Source organism: Panulirus ornatus, chromosome 65, assembly GCF_036320965.1.
Source record: "Panulirus ornatus isolate Po-2019 chromosome 65, ASM3632096v1, whole genome shotgun sequence".
Classification (NCBI taxonomy): Eukaryota; Metazoa; Arthropoda; class Malacostraca; order Decapoda; family Palinuridae; genus Panulirus; species Panulirus ornatus.
This window is the reverse complement of record NC_092288.1, coordinates 5,760,001-5,778,672: the sequence shown is the minus strand read 5'-3', so window position 1 is coordinate 5,778,672 and position 18,672 is coordinate 5,760,001. Positions and strand designations below refer to the sequence as shown.

At 51.5% G+C, this 18,672-nt stretch overlaps 1 protein-coding gene across 4 annotated transcripts in view; it reads right to left on the bottom strand.

Moving 5' to 3' along the window:
- The window catches only part of LOC139746508 (protein brain tumor-like), a 245,501-nt gene that overhangs the window by 49,043 nt on the left and 177,786 nt on the right, over positions 1-18,672 (bottom strand). For 3 of the 4 annotated variants that reach the window (XM_071657818.1, XM_071657819.1, XM_071657820.1), the window contains one exon: positions 7,870-7,940. The exons of the other annotated variant lie outside the window; for it this stretch is intronic. The gene's annotated coding sequence lies outside the window, so the exon portion shown is untranslated. The remainder of the gene's footprint in view (positions 1-7,869; positions 7,941-18,672) is intronic. 4 annotated transcript variants of the gene reach the window in all.

Sequence of the window (18,672 nt, the reverse complement as noted above, 5' to 3'; positions counted from 1 at the left end):
GCGCGTCTAAATCTCATTACAGTATTTCAGGGAACTGACCAATCCCTTTACTGTATCACAAGCGGGTGGCCTCTCCCCTTACAGTAAAGTCTTACTGTACTGCAAGAGCCTAGCCTCCTCCCCTACTTGTCTTTTCTTTTTTTTTTTTTTTTTTTTTGGTAAGTCGTGTTCTCTCTAACAACAAAAATAAAGACATTACAGATACGACAACAATGCCAGGCGAGACCCCGCTTGGAGAGTAAGGTTTCAGAGAGAGAGAGAGAGAGAGAGAGAGAGAGAGGTGAGGTGAGGTGTCAGCGTATCATACAATGAGCTTTACACCCTCCTTACTGACGCTTAACCCAAGCCGATTTCTTAAAGCCTTCCCTCTCATCACCTCCCCACAGCTTGGGCTGAGTCCAAGCTGCCAGGATACGCATCGCCGCTCGTCCACCAGGCTGTTGGAGGCAGCGGCCAGCAGGCCCACACGACCATCAACCAGCCTGGCTGGTCTAACCCACACACACACACACACAAACGATAAACACTAATCCAAGACCTTCGTCATAAGTCGTCTGTTTGTTTATCATCAAGTGTTTCCGGTGGTTCTCTCGGCAGCGTGGTCTCCCTACCCCCACCTCCTCCCTCGATGTTCGACACCCCCCTTCCCTCCCCCCCATCATGGATGTCCAATATGCCACCCCCCCCCTCTCTCTCTCGTCGTGTTCTCGGAGAACACCGACGGTAAGAGCGACCTTAACGTAGAGGTAGGCACAGGGGTACCGCCCCCAAAACGACAGGCCTTGACGACGCCAGCCATGATGTTCTACGACATGAAGGGTTAAAAAGAGTTCCACGAGTATAAGGTAGATGACGATGATGATGATGACGATGATGATGATGAATGATGATGATAGACACGAGTCACGGCGGAGGGACACACACACACAGACAACGTATGAATGTGCCGGTGTGGAGGGCGTGCTTCGAGAGCGACGTGTATACATAAACAACCACCACCACCTCCATCTCTCTCTCTCTCTCTCTCTCTCTCTCTCGGCTCTTACTAGGCTGAGATCGAGCCAGGATGGGAGGGAAGGGTGGGGTGGGGTGTGTTTAGAGGGGTGTGGTGGAGGAAGGGGGATGGCGAAGGTCAAGGGCCCCTCCCTCCCCCACTTAACAAGACGGCGACGCGACTCCACGCTGGTCGTAGAGGGCCACCAATCTAAGGTCGGGTGGGTGAGGGGACTGTGGTGCCGAGGGGAAAAAGGAGAGAAGGATAGTGCCATATGAGGGGGAATGAGGAGGGGGAGGGGAAACAAACAACCAGCTGTTAGAAGCACAGACCAGATGACGAGCCCAGGGGGCGCATGTGAGGGCACAGTCCCACTTGACGGAGGGGGAGACCACAGTCCCCACACCAGTGGGCCACAGTGCCATTCTGGAGGGGGCACCATCACCCCTGACACTGTCCCCACCCCTCCGACAGCCTCCCCAGAGAGAGAGAGAGAGAGAGAGAGAGAGAGAGAGAGAGAGAGGAGAGAGAGAGAGAGAGAGAGAGAGAGAGAGAGAGAGAGAGAGAGGGGGGGGGGAGAACATGACCCGGGTGAACTCTGGCCCAGGTCGTCTCCACCTTACCTCTCCCCCTCCGCAACCCCCCCCCCCCCCGGCACAGGACCTCACCAATCAATACGTTGACGAGGAGCCTAGGGCACATGGGGAAGGGGCGGCGGCGGCGCCCCCCTTCCCACCCTTCACCTGCTGTGTGTGTGGGGGGGGGGGGGGGAGAAATCCAACCCAGGACACATGGGGGGAGAGAGAGGGGGGAAGAAGGGAGCCCCTTCAGCTGCTGAAGGGGAGATGCCCATCCCAGAGAACGTGGGATGGTACGTCCTCACCTGTTGAGGGAAAGACCAACACTGGGGCCCATGGAAATGGGAGACTCCCCCACCCTCACCCCACCCAACCCCAAATCCCTTCGCCTATTGAGAGATGGGGCCCTAGGGACCCATCCGAGAGGAGAGAGAGAGAGAGAGAGAGAGAGAGAGAGAGAGAGAGAGAGACGCTGGGGAGGGGTAACATATGGGAATGGGCGACCGACACCCATCTCCCCCCCTCAAGAAGGAGAGAGAGATGATATGTAGCGAAGCCAGGCAGCATGTGTGGGAGGGAGGCTGGCTAAATGAAGAAGGAGGAGAGAAAGACAGATGGAGATGAACAAAGCTGGATGGAGGGATGGGGAAAATGGACGGAGATAAGGAGAGATATCCTGGGTGGAGGAGGGAAGATGGGGAGGGAGTTGGGTGAGGGGGTAGGAGGAGGAGGGGAGACATAAAAAGCAGGAGGTAGTGGGTGGACATGGGAGGCCCGTGGAAGCAACAAGTGGGAGGGAGAGGACAGGAGGAGGGGAACAAGTTGGAGGGAGGGAACCAGCAGGAAGGGCGAAGGAGATGAGTAAACTGAAGAGAACCGGGTGTCGGTAACACACACACACACACACACACATGCGCAGCTCATGACACAATACTATGAGTGAGCCATGAACCCCGCCCTCCACCTGCAGTAACCCACCACTGGCGGTCATGCGGGGCCCTCAGGCTTACAAGGCACCGCTAACCAGGCCTGGTCCCATTGGCGGACATGACGATTCGTTCTCGTGTTAAGGAAAAAAAAGAAATTAATTGATACACATAACTGCAAAATAAATACCGTGAGTCTCGTATGCCTCGCACTCTAACGCACCCACGTGGCTGGCATGCAGTGTGTGTGTGTGTGTGTGTCTAATCTGCACCCGATGATTTTGTTCTATGATCTGCTGGCTGAGAGAGAGGAGAAGGAGAGAGAGAGAGAGAGAGAGAGAGAGAGAGAAGCACAACGCCTTGTTTAATCACTATTAGCGACTCTCCTCACGCTCTCTCACTCTGTATGCAGTCAGCGGTGTACCAACGCTCAACAATACAATGAATCTCCCGCGAACTGTAAAACTTGTGGCATGTATTCCGGTCTCCGTAATACTTGGGACGGGGAAATAGAAGAGAGAGAGAGAGAGATAGAGAGGAGAGAGAGAGAGATAGAGATGAGAGAGAGAGGAGAGGAGAGGATGAGACGCTGGGGAGGGGTAACATATGGTGAATGGGGCACCGACACCCATCTCCCCCACTCAAGAAGGAGGAGATATGATATGTAGCGTGCCAGCAGCATGTGTGGGAGGTAGGCGGCTAATGATGAAGGAGGAGAGAAAGACAGATGGAGATGAACAAAGCTGGATGGAGGGATGGGGAAAATGGCGGAGATAAGGAGAGATATTCCTGGGTGAAGGAGGGAAGAGGGGGAGGGAGTTGGGGAGGGGGTAGTGAGGACAAAGGGAGGGAGACATAAAAAGCAGGAGGTAGTGGGTGGACATGGGAGGCCCGTGGAAGCAACCAAGTGGGAGGAAGAGGACAGGAGTGAGGGGAACAAGTTGGAGGGAGGGAACCAGCAGGAAGGGCGAAGGAGATGAGTAAACTGAAGAGAACAGGGTGTCGGTAACACACACACACACACACACATGCGCAGCTCATGACACAATACTATGAGTGAGCCATGAACCACGCCCTCCACCTGCATAACCACCACATGGCGGTCATGCGGGGCCCTCAGGCTTACAAGGCACCGCTAACCAGGCCTGGTCACATTGGCGGACATGACGATTCGTTCTCGTGTTAAGAAAAAAAGAAATTAATTGATACACATAACTGCAAAATAAATACCGTAGTCTCGTATGCCTCGCACTCTAACGCACCCACGTGGCTGGCAGTGTGTGTGTGTGTGTGTGTCTAATCTGCACCCGATGATTTTGTTCTATGATCTGCTGGCTGAGAGAGAGAGAGAGAGAGAGAGAGAGAGAGAGAGAGAGAGAGAGAGAAGCACCAACTCTTGTTTAATCACTAATTAGCGACTCTCTCTCTCTCTCTCTCCACTCTGTATGCATCAGCGGTGTACACAACGCAGCAACAATAAATGAATCTCCCGCTACTTATAAACTTGTGGCATGTATTCGGTCGGTAAATTATCAAGTGACGGGGAAATAGAGAGAGAGAGAGAGAGAGAGAGAGAGAGAGAGAGAGAGAGAGAGAGAGAGAGAGAGAGAGAGAGAGAGAGGCTCGGACGCTCCAGCCAAGCAGACAGGAGGGGACTTGGGGCTGCAATGTATATGGGGTTGGCTGGGGTTGAGGGGAGGGGGGGGGTTCTGTTTACAAGTGGTAGTTGCAAGTCAGGAGGGAGGGAGGGGGAGCAGGGTGAGGGGGAGGGGGGCAGGGGCATGAGAGGGGAAGGGGGGCAGAATAAGAGGGGAAGGGGAGACGGAAGGGAGAGCGAGGGAGGGGTAGGAGTAGGTGGCTAAGAGGGAGGGGATGGTGTGGGCGGGTAGGGGGCGGTGGGAGATCTACCCCCCCCTCCCCCAGTGGGCGGCCGCGGACTATATATAGCTACTAGAGAGGCCGACGATGGTTGGGGGAGGGGGGGGGGGTAATGGCTGGACACACGGGGGAGAGATGGATGAGGGAGGAGGAGGGAAGAACAGTGGAAAAAAAAATGGGGGTGTACAAGAGGAAGAAAATGGGGCGGATTGAGGGGGGAAAAAACTGGATTTGCGTGGGAAGAGCTGAAGAAGGGAGGAAAACGAAAATGGGATGGTTCAGTGTGTGTGTGGGGTGCCTGCTGGAACCATGGCACTGTGTGTGTGTGTGTGTGTGTGTGTGTGTGTGTGTGCTGGGCCAGCACGTGTCTTACCTCCTGCCATACACTGGCAACCGTCGCCCCCCCCCCCACACCCAATCCTCATATACTATAGGAAAAAAAGTCCTATAACCCTAGCTGGCGAGACGCTCCCCATGGGCGCGTACAACGAGGGTGAACGAGGCGGCGGCGTCGTCACCACTCCCCCCCTCCCCCATCCAACGGCTCTCCCCATCAATGGGTGTGGGGCTCCCCGACCCCGCCCCTCCCCAACCGTGGGTTCGGCGCCTCCCCCCCCCCCACCCGTGAAGGCTGAGGGGGTGGGAGTGGGGGGGGGGGGGGTTGCTCCTCCCTCAGCCTTCCCATCCAAAGGTTGGGCCCCCTTCCCTCATGGATTGAGAGGGGGGGGGGGGGGATGGCGCACCCTTGCGTCCCCCTACAAGCCAGTCCCACGTCGGCCGTACTGTTGCCAGGCTGATTTCCCCCCCCCCCCAAACACACACACACACACACACACACTCACTCCCTCCCTCGCCCCTACACCAACACCCTCCTCTCTACCACTTAGTACACCTCCACCACTAAATCCAAATCTTCCCTCCCACCACGCCAACTACGACACACGACCCCTGCGTCTTCACAGACCGACCCCCACCAAGTTGGTTCCAGAGACGGAGGGGGTGGGTGTGGGTGGGGGGAGAGGGCCTTCTTCTTCCTCCTCCTCCTCCTCCTCTTCCCCCACCCCCGCAGCCCGGGTCTGGGAGGCCCAGCGTGCGTTTGCTGTAGGAGATGTGATCTCCCAGACTGTGTGTGTCGTCCCAGCCTACCACATGGGTGTGTGTGTGTGTGTGTGTGTGTGTGTGTGTGTGTGTGTGTGTGTGTGACTACTATCCTCTCCTGATTGGCAGTCCTGGACCAGCCAATGGTGTTCCTTGAATACCTGCTAATACCAGGCTTTCTCCCACGCCACTACCACCTTGTCCACGCCACTACCGCCTTGCCTTCGCCGCATTCTTCGCTAATATCGTTCACCACATCGCCCCCAACTGCATGATTTCATTTGCAAATACACTCCCTCCTTAGCCACTCAAGTCCTCTGGGAGTGGATTATCCCTAATGCATCTTCAAATCTTTCTTTCTTTTTTTTTCCTTTAACACATCGCGCCGATGGGAGAGAGAGAGAGAGAGAGAGAGAGAGAGAGAGAGAGAGAGAGAGAGAGAGAGAGAGAGAGAGAGAGAGAGAGGCCAGTAACTGAATCTCTCTCTCTCTCTCTCTCTCTCTCTCTCTCTCTCTCTCTCTCTCTCTCTCTCTCTCTCTCTGAGATACTTACTTTTCCTATTTCTAGAGGATCAAATGAATTCATTTTGCACCTAGACCGATCCTGTTCAAAGATATTCTCAAGCTTTGAACACACATATATATACATACATACATACATATATATATATATATATATATATATATATATATATATATATATATATATATATATATATATATATATATCCCCCACACCATTTCCCAAGACATATTTACTCATGCAGTAGGCCTGTGGTATACCACTATCCAGGACTCCTATTACGAGTTTACCTCTTCCATGAAGGCAGTCTGGAAGGAACATGGTTACCACTGGAAGTGACAAAAAACAGTTCTCCGTTAAAATAAGAGTCCAATTTTCGTCGTGAATAATGGATCAAAGGCATTCTGTTATCCGTCTGTCGTTCCCCTGATGTATGGGAGAGAAACCCTCCCACATGAGAGAAACAGAAAAGGTCCTTCCCCACTCCTCACCCACCCACCCTGTCCACGTTCCAGTCTTCTGAAGGCAAAACTGTTAAACTGGAAGCACCCCAGGGAACGCGAGACTTCATTGTACACCTCACGTTGGAGTTTGGAAGTGGTCAGCTTCCCCTCACACACCTCCCCCTTCCTCCTCCTCAAAGCTCTGTCCTGGACCCAACCTTTCTCATAATGGCTTAGGAGGTGTTTTACCCCCACAACCCCAACCCCACCCACCCAAACGCCTGAGAATGGGGAACGAAAATGCTGCCGTCTTGCTCCTCTTTGTTCGACCAGGCTGTTGGGAGTCGGCGCGCGGTTACCGTAGGCCTAAGTAACCGCGATATACCCTAGCTTGGTCAGATGGGCCACATTAGGTTCCCGTCTCAAGATGCAGCAGACGTCTCTACCACACATACACACACACACACACAAAAAAAAAAAAAAAAAAAAAAGAAAATCAATAACAAGTAGACGGTTATCATTTCCGCTAGTGGCGCAATTCTACGTTCTCGCAAAGTCCCTCCCTCAATTCCGGGCGACCCGCCACCGAACTCTAACTGCTCGTATGTACAACACATCAATTACCTTCCAGGCAAATTGTCGAGTCTTTACATGGGAGGCGGGTCTCTCTCTCTCTCTCTCTCTCTCTCCAGCAGCAGGTTTCCCCCTCCCAGCTGTTCTGTCATGAAAGAGACAGGAGGCAAGAGTGTCGCTATCCATATTTTACTATCCATGTAGCCAGGGTTCTCCACTCTCCCCATCCTTCCTCAGGGCCAACCCCCCCCCCCCCCCCCCCCCCCGCCACGCCAGCAAATACAGCACCTCCTCCTTTTCCCCGATACAAACGACCTCTTTAAATGATATTCTTTTAAAGGATTCGGTGTCACTCTGACCCTAAGGTCGTTTGTGCCAAAGGGAAGGGCGTAGGGTAGCCCATGGCATTATTCGGAGCTGAAGCCATGGGGAACACCACGGCTTTTAAAAGGTTCTCGGTGGAGATGGTGTGGACAGTACTACATCAGCGTGTTTGTTCGTTCTACAGCGCCGATCTACCGTCTTCACAGTGTCAGATCCATCAAATGACAGAGGAACCATCTTCCCGTCCTGTATAACGCCTCTTGTTCTACCTTTGCTGAATATCTTCATCCCTCCCCCCCACACACACACACCCCAGTCAATCACCAAGTTGGGGGCGATGCCAAATTCCAACGGGCCGCTCGCATTCAAGAACAATACACTATGTCATCACACTAGATCCAGGAAAATACATTCACATCAGCACCATACACACGTCAAGGCTATCACTGACCCGTACCTTCCATACATACTGCACCTCCCAGATAACATGCACACACACGTAAATCAACGTTACGTAATTTATTCTCATTTACCTGGCGCTCAGGAGCAAGGCATGCTACCCACAGCAACTGCAAAGCCACCACACTCGCAGCTGGAACCTAACCTGCGGGGGAAGGAAAGATTAATGTTAGCAAGCTGGTGTAGCCAAACTGACGTACGTGTGTGTGTGTGTGTGTGTGTGTGTGTGTGTGTGTGTGTGTGTGTTCAACAGCACCATGATGTTCCATTGACTAACCCCCCCCCCCCAACATTCCCTCATCATCTTAACATGTTCCTAAGGTAACTCCCTCCAACACACAATGCTCCTAGAAAATATCCCTCCATCCAATATGCTCTACACACTCTCCCCTTCCCATACCATGCTCTTCCACCATCTAATTCCTTCCACATCAAGTTTTTTTTTTTGGGGTGGAGCTTTTCTCTTTCAGCACCTCCCACTACAACATGCCCCATAGGTACACCTCCCACTGTTATTATGTTCCCACTACATCACGCTTTACATGGCACTACTTCCCACATCACGGCACAACGGTGCGCCTTAACCCCAGGCTGCTGGATCATTCCACTATGTGTATTCCACAGTGGGAAAACTTCGTATGTTAGAGAAGAAAACAGCACCTGTGAACTGTATAACCTTCCACGTTTACTAGAGGGGAACCTACCCCCCCACAAACCATCCACTACCTTCAGTGGCGAACCGACCCCCAAACAACACCTACTCCCCTATCTTAAGAGTTAAAACAACACCCCTCACCCCTTCCACTTCATCCCATTACCCCTTCCACTTCATCAATAGTTGACCTACCCACCCATTGCTCCCTCCACCTCCTTCCCTCCCCCTCGCACCCACTACCTCAAGTGGTAACCCACCTCCACCTGAAGTGGTGGGAGAGATGCTCCTTGTCCTGCTTAAGCTTAAGCAGGTCAGCGTGGGACACGGCAGTAAATAATCCCACTTGCCGAGCCCCATCATGTGACATTTTCATCCCAACCATTAGATCCCACAGCTGCATGCTGCTGCTGCAGGGCCGAAGCTGTTTCAGCTGCAGCAACAGGTGGCTGCTGTCTCTCTCTCTCTCTCTCTCTCTCTCTCTCTCTCTCTCTCTCTCTCTCTCTCTCTCTCTCTCTCTCTCTCTCTCTCTCGCAGACGAGTCGTGGCCCACACATAATGCTGTAGCCTGGCTCAGTTCAGGGCGAGACGAGGGAGATCACAATGCGGAGAGAGATTACGATACGCAGGCAAATCAAAAGGTGACCGGGGACTTACGGGAGATTACAGTGAGATAGACAAACATTACGGGAGATTACAGTGCGATAGACAAACATTACGAGAGATTACAGTGCACGAGAGGACAATACGGGTGATTACAGTTAGACACTGCGGTACAGCACAGGGGACTACAGTGCATCCACTGATACAGTCTGATGATCGAAACGTTCGTGGGCAAAACATTTCCCGATGGCTTTTTTCTTTTTGGAAACCCCCTTAAGTTCGGCGGTACGGTGGTGGGCTGACCTCTGACCTGACCCATATGAGAGAGGTCATCGTACCCAAGGCCTCTACTGTCGTACATGAGGGTCGTAGAGTCGTGCTTGTTTAAGGGCGTCTTAAGCTTGTAGCAGAGGTATTGAACTGGAACCGATTCCTGGTCGTCAGTATGTTCCTCTTTTACAATATTTTCGTTAAAAAAATATCTATACAAATAATATTACAATGTAAAACACTACCTGTACATTTACTGTTCCACCTCAAACACCTGAAATTCCGATCAATTTTGGGCCATTTCAATTAACATGAATCTTCCGATATCATGAGAAAACCTGTTTACATTCTTAATCATTCATGGCTACCAATAGCTAGTAGTAACTCTAACCATTAACTACCAGTACAGGCCTTTAACACGAAAGCTAGATCGGTTAGTTAAGGGTAACATTTGACAAGGGGTTGGAAATGCAGCCCCCAACAACCAGGTCGATCAATGTGTGAACTAGAGTAATGTTCTCTTACAATCATGTTCAGGAGGCAAGATAGAAAAAAAAATCTACATTTCTACAAATACCAAGAGTATCGTCCAGGCCACAAATGATGAAACTATATTCTAGATCTCAGGCCTGAGTAAGAATCTAGGAATTAGACTGGATTGGATTATAAAATTTAGGCTTAAAAGCCAAGCACTGGCTGGAGCTTCTAAGGCTATTCAGCGCTCTTAATACAGATCAAAATATTCTTAGAAATAAATTTCAGACACACACACGAATGTGTGTATATACACACAATAGAATTTGAATTAGAGTTAAGGGAGGGAGGTTTTGCAAGGTCTGGACACAGAAAGGTTAAGTCTTGTGATAATATTCTGGACAAGGGAGGGAGGGGAGGGGGAGCGGACTGGGTTGGGGGGGGGGGATCGGTCAGATACATCAATGAAGACATACTCCACAAATCCCAGTCAAAGGTCTCCAGAGAGAGAGAGAGAGAGAGAGAGAGAGAGAGAGAGAGAGAGAGAGAGAGAGAGAGAGAGAGAGAGAGAGAGAGAATCAGGGGACTGCTTCCAAGAGATTGGCGAGACGGTGCGCAGCTGGAAGGACTGATACAGCGGGGAGGAGGGGAGGGGAGGGGACGGAGACTTAAGGTGGGGTTGGGGAGGAGGAGGAGGAGGATCGAGATGGTAGCAGCCGGGTCTGGAAGGGAGGAGGAGGGGATGTAAAAGAGACGGAAGGGGGGAATTATTCAGGAGGGAATACCTGACGAAAGAGAGGGGGGAGACGGTACGACGCGAGACGAGGGAAGGAAAGAGACGGGAGACAGACGCCGACAACGGTGGTCCAGTGACACAACCCCCCACGGCCCCATTGCCCTCCCCCACCCCCGGGTGCCACGGCGACAGAGAGAGAGAGAGAGAGAGAGAGAGAGAGAGAGAGAGAGAGAGAGAGAGAGAGAGAGAAACTGAGACTTCCCCTCCCCTCCCATCCACCCGGAGCAGCCAGGCACAGGCGCATGGATCACGACGAGGTACGTCCCGTCACAGCGGACCTACCCACGCTCCGTGACGCTCTTCACCTCCCTCACCCAAGTCCACAATAACGCCCCACTACTCTAACCTCCCTTACGCCCTGAAACCACCCCACAACATACAAGAACCACCCCCGTCCCCACCCCATCTCACCAGGTGGTGCAAACCTTGGGGGTGGTGGGGGGGAGGTGGGTGGTAGGAGGCGTTCCCCATCACCAGGCCGCCGTCGTGGGGGCAAAGAGGGGCCAGGGCGTGGGAGCAAGAGTGGGTGGGAGGGAGGGGGGGAGCGGACGGGCGGGCAGTCATCCCGGCACCGGACGAGCAAGGAATGTTCCATGTGGCAACCGCTGGCAAGATATGTCGTAACCCCACACACACACACACACACACACACACACACACACAAGCCCGCCCGCGCCACACGGAGTCTAGACTACTTTCAGGTACACGCGGTACGAAGGGTGGCGGCTGCGGCGGTAGCACCACCTTCTGCGCCCCCGTCAGGAGGTAGAGAGAAAGCTGAAGGAGTGGCGTGTGTGTGTGTGTGTGTGTGTGTGTGTGTGTGTGTGTGTGTGTGTGTGGGTGTGGGTGTGTGTGTGTGTGGGTGTGGATTTCGAGACGAGACGTCTCAAATGAGACTCGAGTGTGAAGGGGAAGGGGGAGGGAGACGACCCTCGTGTAGTAGTTAATGTCGAGGTCCTGAGGGGCACCTTCGTGCCTAGTGGAGGACTGTGGGGCGCGGGCCCCCCCCCACCTGGAGTGCCACGAGAAGGCCATCGTCTGCAAAGACACACGGAGTTACGAAGACCAGTGCCACAGGCCCCCTCTGGAGGTTTTAAGTACTACCTTCTTGTGGCGGAGAGATAAACGACCTCTGGTGCAGAGAACGGGGAGAGAACGGGGAGGGGAGGAGAGGGAACGGGGAGGGGAGTAGCCGACACGAACTGCTGCAGCACAGGGGTCAGGTCGACCCCTCGGCGTGTGTCTGGCGTGGACAACCTGAGGAGAGAGAGAGAGAGTGTGTACTGAGGGAGGAGGAGAGAGACACATAACCCTGGGGCACGACTGGGGTGGGGTGCGGGTGGGTCTGGGGAGGAAGAGAGCGTGGGACACGCCTCTGGGGGGACGGAGGAGGGATGGGAAAACATGAGGCTTCCGATCCCAAGATAACCTATGAGTGGGAGAATGAGGCGGGGATAAGGATAACCCCACACATGAGTACATGAGGTGGGGTGAGGAGGAGGAGGAGGAGAACTCCACACACGGGGTGAAAACCTCACACTTGTGAGGGAGATGCTATACACTGGGTGGGTGGGAGGAAAGCATGGAAGGGGGACCACTCGACCTGCGACAGATCTGTGTGGGGGAGAAAACGACCTCCTGTACATGACAGGGGGAGGAAAAAAAAATACTCCCCAGACACGGATAGGATAACTAAACAAAACCCTACATTAGGGTAGGAAGCGGGGAACCGGTACAAAAAAAAATGTATATATAAAATCCTGGTGGGTACCTGAAGGTACCCTTGTGGAGGGAAAGGGAACCAGTGAAAAATGGCCTCCTGGAAGAGAAGAAGAAAAAAAAAAAAAAGGCCTGGGGAGGAAGAGCGGAAGGACCGGGTGAAAAATGGCCGACGGGGGAGGGTAGTGGGGGGAAGGAACACGAGGGAACGGTACAGGGAGACGTAGGCCTAACGTCTTCTCGCCTCGCCGCCTCGAACAGTCTGGCTGACCACAGGGGTAACAACACAACAGCAGGGGCTTGGGTCCCACTCGCACCGAACTGTTGTTGGGAGGGTAGGTAGGTAGGTAGGTAAGTAGGTAGGTAGGTAGGTAAGTAGGTGGAAGACCACCCCAAAATCCAACCCAAGATGGAAAAGTAAGGTCAAGTCCCACAGCCCTACTGTAGATAACGGTGGTTTAAGACTATACCCTGGTCTCATGTGGTCTTCCATAAACCCTCCTCCCCTACACCCTGTTCTCCGCAGACCAACGCAGAATAAACCCCGCGTGCCAAGAAAAACCATTTATAACGAACTCGAATTTCTAGCATTTGGTGTCCCAGGCCTGGGGTCAGGGAGGGTGGGTGGGTGGTATGGCGTGATGAACGCCATCCAAACGCACCACACGTTTCCCCTCTACCCCTCCCTCTTCCCCCTTAGGCTTTAATACAGGTGAAGGAGAGAGAGAGAGAGGGAACACGATGGGTCATTATATAGATTACTTTGGTCGCCATTAGAGACAGGCCATAAATAGTTTGTACCCCAATAACGTTGGCCAGCTACGGCCCCGTGCTGACATACGGCTCTGAGGGCCCCGTGTTCCCCCCCCCCCCATCCATCTCCTGACGACCAACCATGACCCCACCCCCGAAACAACCACTGACACATGCCTCCCTCCTCCCCCAAGACCATCGTCCATCATCTTTTGCACACACACACACACACACACACACAAACTAAACCTTCACAACCCGAAAGCCAAAACCTCCTTGCCCTCCCCAACGCACACTCCTCACCCAGCAGATAGCCAAAACAAACTTTAGCGTGGCATGGCACAGTTCACAGAGCCCCTGGGGTGATGACGACTCTCTCTCTCTCTCTCTCTCTCTCTCTCTCTCTCTCTCTCTCTCTCTCTCTCTAAGGAAGCTGCGCCGTAAAGAGAGCATTTCCAGTCTATCGGCGACTCTAATTTACCTTCCTCCCCATCTTCCCATCACACACCCTCTACACACTTCAGCAAAACCATTACACACACACACACACACACACACACACACACACATACACACACACACTACACAATCCATTACCTGGTGTGCACTGGTATAACTTCTTTGCTCAAGTAAAAGATGTTTTGAGAAATACAGTTTGGTTTGGTACCCCCACGTCCTCCACAAAGCCTTTCCAAACCCACAATCCACCACACACGTATGTTATCTATTAACCACCTAATATCAATACTAGCTTTAAAATCCTCATCTGTCTACAGATACACCGACAATGCTGCATTTAAAAACAAGCATGGGTGAAGGGTACATGGTTAGGGGGTAGGTGGAGGCAAGTATAGAGCGTAGGGTGGGTACAAATTTATCAACACAGGGGAGACAGACAGATCCACTGGGTCACTCTATTGTCTTAAAAGGATGAAACAACATTAATACTCCTTTCTATAATACACAGCAAGACATCACATACACAGTACTAGAGGGTTAAGTTTAGGTACAAGATATTAAACCTTGGCAATATCACAAACACTAAGATGGGGAACAAATCACATTTTGGGTGTATAATGTACGGGGCCAAGTTGACCTGTCAAGTGATACACATGTGGTTCAGTGGGAGGGATTAGGTTACATCCAACACACGGTGCATACATTACAGGATACAGTAGTACGTATGACGGTTACATTACGAAGATCGGTATGGATTCTGGTAACAAGTGCACGAATCACACCTGTCATCATACAGGTGTGGCACACATGATTGGGAGGCAAGTATGGGGCAACTACAGAGTGTTCACTGGGTCTGGACATTAACATGTGGGTGACGCAGGAGCCCATGTATGCCCTGGGACTTAAGTGTGTTTACAACCCACCATGAATGTTGGTATAATATACCCTTAAGTGGAACTCTGTAAGTACTAGGGTAAACCCTTAATTACGACGGTACGACCCTTAGGTACAATGGTTCGACCCTTAAGTAAGAGGGTACGACCCTTAAATACAACGGTACGACTCTTAAGTGGGTACTACCCCTTTTAGGTACGATGGTCCTGGCCTCTGACCTGACTTAACGTTATGGGTCAGGTCAAACACCAAAGACCTTTCCCCAACCAAAGACCACCCCCGTCGGATTCAAAGGTCGTACGGTCGTGTGCAAGGGTCGTATCATGGTGAAAAGTCGTACCGTCGCGATCAACGGGGGTAAACAAGCACAAATCTAAATCCTGCCCTCACCCTCCGTTATGACAAGCAAAGAAAAAACTACAATGTCTCCTTGATATTTCAAGAAACTTGTCGATAACAAAAGACACAATCGACAAAAAAGCAATCTTGCAACTGCGTTATGCAACGGCTGTATAATACAAGAATTATACATCTCTCATTCCGTCCTTTATACATCCGGAAAACATAAAACAACGCTCCAATTTCGTAATTCATTTAAATACAACCAGCACCAAACTTTCGAAGCAGACTGCTTAATGGCATCATTACAATGGCTCTACAAACCTAAGTATCTGAAGACTAGAGAGAAAAAAAAGTCATATAAGCTGTGGCATTTAAATACCAGCTGATTTTTAAATGCCGGCATCACTAGTGACATGGGTGACGTCACAATCCCAGCCCGTGACGTAATATGGATGACGTCAGTCTGATGTCACGAGTGAACAACACCCACTCCCTCCCCCCCCCAAACCCAAGCTACCGTGACGAAAACTGACCCAAGTGACCTAACCTCACTACACACTCTTCCTACAACCAATCAAGAAACAACAACAACAATAATAATAATAATAATAATAATAATAATAATAATAATAATAATAATAATTCAACGAGTGTCTCTGTCGTTCTGCGCCCAACAATGGGAGGGGGGAGAGGGGGGGAGAAGGGGTATCAAGGTTTAGGGGCGACAAGGGCTTGAAGTGCGTGCTAAGCAACGCCGATGTGCCGAACACGAGCCTCGAGGGACGATTACCGGGGAGGGAACACACGCATACATAACCATTATGGCCGCCACCGCCGACACACACACACACACACACACAACACACACACACGTCAGCAACCCTGGACCCCGGGAGCAAGTTCGGGAGGAGGGGGGAAGACGACTTAATCCCCTTGAGCAAGACGGCACGACCCTGTTGACTACGACCCTATTGAGCAAGACGGTACGACCGACCCCTTTCTGTGATGGAGACTATACGACTCTTGAGGGAGACGGTACGACATGATAGTACGACCCCCCATTCCCCCTTTTCACTAGTACGACCCCCCCCCCCCTTTTGAACACGACGGCAAGACCCTTTAGAGAAAGGATCCGACCCCACTGAGAAAGAGGGTACGACCCCTGAACCAATAGGAGGCATAACTGCCCTTAAATACAGGTCAGGTCAAAGGCCACACCGTCGTACTCGAGTCGGGTCGTACCGCCGTGTCCTAAAGGTCATGTCATCTTTGTCAAGGGCCCTCGAGGTGGTTAAGTTCCAGCATCCCATTTCCGGGACATTCAACATCCCTTTATACATTTCCTCCTATGGCTATCACACGGGGTCGGTAGCTCGACTCCGCCAATACAACCCTTGTTCCAGCACTAAGATTTACCTCGCTTGTGTATATGTACTTGTACATTCTCCTTGTGTACGCACTCACGTCTGTGTCTCCCATCAGCACAGTACTGTATAAACCAGTCGTTGAAATACACGACACAAATCACCGGGAGACTTGTGGCAATACGATCCCTTCGCACATTTCGCCCGCGCGACATCACGGTAAGTAGTCCAGGGCATGGAGAAGCTATCTCGTTGGTTTCAATATATATATATATATATATATATATATATATATATATATATATATATATATATATATATATATAGAGAGAGAGAGAGAGAGAGAGAGAGAGAGAGAGAGTAAAGGTGAGCATTGAGAGGAGAGGTAGTGTGAGCATGTAAGGCTATGTCACGCAAGCAGACTGGGTTGTTATGGGTGTGTGCGCTCGCGCGCGGGTGGAATAAACAGAGTAAAAAAAAGCTTTCGATCAACCACTGCATATACGGATAGAGAGTTCAATGGATAGATGGATGTGGATGGATTTCGAAAGCTTTCGATCAACCACGAGGGCAGAGTTCGAATGGATAGACGGATGTGGATGGATTAAGATGAATTCCATATCATTCACCTCCGTTCACCATGCTTCCTCCTCTATATAACAGCAGGGCTGTGTAGAGCGCCACTCTTCCTCAGCGTCCACCTAACACAGTGGCAGTCATATTGCCAGCGCACGTGCCACGCCTGACAATGCAGTGTGGCACGTCTTTATAGAAACAGCAGCGTCCCGACAGGCAGTGCCCAGCCCGGGGGGGTCCTTCGCCTACGGATGGGGGTCCTCATCCGCTGGCAATGTGTGGGGAAAATCTGTTTAAAAAACAAAACAATAAGGGCATCGTGAGCGTTTATCTTTCTAGGGTCACCCACCGCAAGCGTCCCGAACAAAAATGCCACATTTTTCAAGTTGCGTGTCATGAGGCACTTTTTTAATCATCTGGGACCGATGATACTTTAGGTCATCAATGTGAGCCTTTCCAAGCTTTATTATGAGCATTTCCTCACGAAATCAATCTATTCTGGCTTATCCTGCGGGGGTAGGGTCTCTGGTGTGACCATTTGAGTTCATATATCCTTCCTTTCTCCTGGTTTGTCTTGCTGTGAGTGGTAGAAGCCCTCAATCACGTATGGCACTTGTAAACCTCCTTCTACAGACGGTGCATGGCTCTGCCTGGGCGCGCTGGAACGTTGTGCCTGCCCGCCCGCCCGCCCGCGCTGGCTGGCTGGTGTCTGTCTGCCTGCCTGGCTGACGTGCATGTTTTACAGGCTTCACACTGGGCCCCAACCCTTAGGGCCCACCTGCTCCTCTGAAACACAGAGGATTCCCCACCGTGCGGCATGCAGTCTGTGTTCTCTCTCTCTCTCTCTCTCTCTCTCTCTCTCTCTCTCTCTCTCTCTCTCTCTCTCTCTCTCAGCTGGACGCGTCCCTGGACGAACTTTGTCACACTCTTGACCCGTCCTTTGACCTAACCTTTACGAGGTAAGGTTAAAGATCATGTCACCATACCCAGGGTGGGGGGAGGGGGGGTGGGTTTGGCGGACACGTTCTAAGGCTCGCAAAATGGGGGGGGGGAGGTGTCTTGTTCATCATGGAGGTTCTGATTCACTAATGGGATGTATATGACAGGCTCGTTCCCACTCCTGCTATTCCCAACCTTTTTAAATCCTAGACAAAGGTAACAGTGTGGGAGTTACGTATACATACGCAATGTATGCACGCGCGCACACACACACACACACACACACACACACACACACACACACACACACACACATTCCTCATTAAAGTCTACACAATCTGCGAAGACATGGTCCAGAGTACTGTCTCCATAAATCGGGTTCCATTGAACAGCTGGTCTGGGGAGGGGGACGTACAGCAAAGGTCGACATTATTCCCTGGGATACATCGTGTTCGGTTGTACGACTACATAGTGTGAGGTAATTCAACAACGACATCCTCTTTCCTTGTCAGTTTCCACCGTGGGTGAGTCAGCCCTGAAGCTCCCTGAGGGGGGAGTAGTGAGTGAGTACCTGAGGGTGACTGTCAAAAGAGTTTGAACGAACAGCACCAGTAGCTTAAGTCTCCTGCCCAGCTGTGGAGGAAAGTCTCAGAACAACCAGTAAGGTTGGACTGACACATGAGAGATACGTGTAAGGTAAGGCAAGAATCTAAAACTTCAACATTCGATTCATAAATTCCTGTGGTCTGGCCTCTCACGGTTCTGGTGGCTCTACGTAAATGAAAGTTATCATCGGAGTCTTGGCATGAAATATTATTTTCCTCCTCTTTTCTTATTTTTTTTTACTACATGCACCACATGACTGGGGAAAACCCGAACAGTTCAGCTCTTTTAAAGCTGGTGCCTTTGTACTCCATCTCCCAATACGGAGAGAGAGAGAGAGAGAGAGAGAGAGAGAGAGAGAGAGAGAGAGAGAGAGAGAGAGAGAGAGAGAGACTTTCTATTCCGCCACTCCTGCAGGGGACGCCTGTGTAAT